This window comes from Mus caroli, chromosome 7, assembly GCF_900094665.2.
Source record: "Mus caroli chromosome 7, CAROLI_EIJ_v1.1, whole genome shotgun sequence".
NCBI lineage: Eukaryota > Metazoa > Chordata > Mammalia > Rodentia > Muridae > Mus > Mus caroli.
The window spans coordinates 61,406,338-61,409,251 of NC_034576.1; positions in this window are offsets into that span (position 1 = coordinate 61,406,338).

Here is a 2,914-nt window from a genome sequence, read left to right on the forward strand (position 1 = left end):
GAAGAAGAAGAAGAAGAAGAAGAAGAAGAAGAAGAAGAAGAAGAAGAAGAAGAAGAAGAAGAAGAAGAAGAAGAAGAAGAAGAAGAAGAAAACAGGATATTGAAGACTATTCTCAACAATAAAAGAACTTCTGGGGAAATAAAACATCCCTGTCCACAAGCTGTATAACCAAGCAATAGTGATAAAAACTGTGTGGTATTGGTACAGAGACTGGCATGTAGATCAATGTAGTAGAATTAAAGTCCCAGAAATGAATCCACACACCGATGGTTACTTGACAAAGGAGGAGCAAAAACCATCCAGTAGAAAAAAGACAGCATTTTCAACAAATGGTGCTGGTTCAACTGGTGGTCAGCTAGTAGAAGAATGTAAATTGATCCATTCTTATCTTCTTGTACAAAGCTCAATTCTAAGTGGATCAAAGGCCTCCACATAAAATCAAATACACTGAAATAATAGAAGAGAAAATGGGGAATATCCTCAAACACATGCGTACAGGAGAAATTTACTCAAACAGAACACCAATGTCTTATGCTCTAAGATCAGGAATTGACAAATGGGCCCTCATAAAATTGCAAAGCTCTGTAGGGTAAAGGACACTGTCTATAAGACATAACAGCAACCAACAGATTGGGAAAAGATCTTTACCAAATCTACATCCAATAGAGGGCTAACATCCAATATATATAAAGAATTCAAGAAGTTGGACTCCAGAAAACCAAAGAACCCTACTTAAAAATGAGGTACAGAGCTAAACAAAGAATTCTCAACTGAGGAATAAGGAATGACTGAGAAGCACCTAAAAGAAATGTTCAACATACTCAATCATCAGGGAAATGCAAATCAAAACAACCCTGAGATTCCACCTCACACCAGTGTGAATGGCTAAGATAAAAAACTCAGGTGACAGCAGATGCTGGCTTGTTTTTATCATACAAGTATTTCACTCTCTTGGTTAAAGTTACTGTAAGACATTTTATATTTTGAGGGTCTATGGTGAAAGCATTGTTTCCCTGAGTTCCTTATCACTTTGTTTGTCATTTGCATATGATTTTTAAAGTTAATCTTGTAGCCACTATGCTTGAAATTGTTCATCAGCTTCAGGTGTTCCCTGGTGGAATATTTTTGCATCAATTTTGCATACTATTATATCATTGGCAAATTACAATACTTTGCATTCTTCCTTTCTGATTTTATCCCTTTGATCTCCTTCAGTTGTCTTTTTGCTCTATCTTAATCTTCAAGTGCTATATTGAATACATATAGAAAGATGAATAACCTTTTCTCCTTTCTAATTTTAGTGAAATTGTTTTGAATTTATCTCTATTTACTTTGATATTGGCTATAGGCTTGCACCAAATTGCGTGTATTGTGTTCTGGTATATGTCTTATATCTCTAACCTCTCTAGGATTATTTCATGAAGGAGTGTTAACTTTTGACAAATGTTTTTTTTTTTTTGCTTCTAATGTGATGAACATGTACTTCATTTTTTTGTTCAGTTTATTTATATTGTGAACTACATTTACTAAATATATATATAATTATGTATGTATATATGTGTGTGTGTGTGTGTGTGTGTGTGTGTGTGTGTGTGTGTGTGTGTGTGTGTGTGTAATTTTGTATATTGAATGCCAGGGCCAAGAAGTGGGAGTGAGTGGGTAGGGGAGTTGGGGGGGAGGGTATGGGGGACTTTTGGGATAGCATTGGAAATGTAAATGAGGAAAATACCTAATTAAAAAAAACGGGGCTCGAAGTCACTGGACACCCCCAAGGCTCACTAGAGGACTCTCCACATGATCTTATGACCACAGGTGAGTAGAACACAACTTCTGGTCCAATCCAATCGTGTGGGACCACAGACAGCATTAGAGAAGCAGGAAACCCGGACTGACCAGGGTCACAAGTCCCTTCTGGTCAGTGCCAGCACTTGGTCACATGGGTGCAGAGTCGGTGGAAACCCCTAAGGTCCCTGGAGGACAGCTTCTGAGACAGAACCCGTTTCAGACTCCAGACATCTGGGCACCTTCCCTGCCAGAGAAGAGGTGTCTGCCCTGCCAGGAGGCTTTGCTGGAGGAGCCATCTTGGTTCCCAAATCCATCTGAGACTAGTCTGTGCAGGTGAGAGAGCTTTTGTGGTAGGCCAAAGCAACACAGCTTCTTGGATAGGTCTTATTTCCAGCCTGCATCTTCATCATCATCCAGGCAGGAGGTCCAAATGCCAGATATCTGTTCACCTTCCCTGTAAGAGGAGAGCTTGACTGGAGAGAGTGCTCTGACCACTAAAACTCAGAGGAGAGAGCTAGCCTCCCAGGTCTGCTGATAGAAAATAACAGAATCATGAGAGGAACAATCTCTAACCGAGATTGTTAGAGACAACGATAACAACTAACTCCAGAGATTACCAGATGATGAAAGGCAAATGTAAGAATCTTACTAACATAAACCAAGACCACTCACCATCGTCAGAATGCAGCACTCCCATTTCGCCCAGTCCTGGGCACCTGAACACATCCAAAAAGCTAGACCCAGATTTAAAAGCATATCTCATGATGATGGGAGAGGACATCAAGAAGGACTTTAATAACTCACTTAAAGAAATACAGGAGAACACTGATAAAGAGTTACAAGTCCTTGAAGAAAAACAGGAAAACACATCCAAACAGGTGATGGAAATGAACAAAACAATACTACACCTAAAAAGAGAAGTAGACACAATAAAGAAAAACCAAAGTGAGGCAACGCTGGAGATAGAAACCCTAGGAAAGAAATCTGGAACCATAGATGTGAGCATCAGCAACAGAATACAAGAGATGGAAGACAGAATCTCAGATGCAGAAGATTCCATAGAGAACATTGATACAACAATCAAAGAAAATACAAAATGCAAAAGGATCCTAACTCAAAATATCCAGAA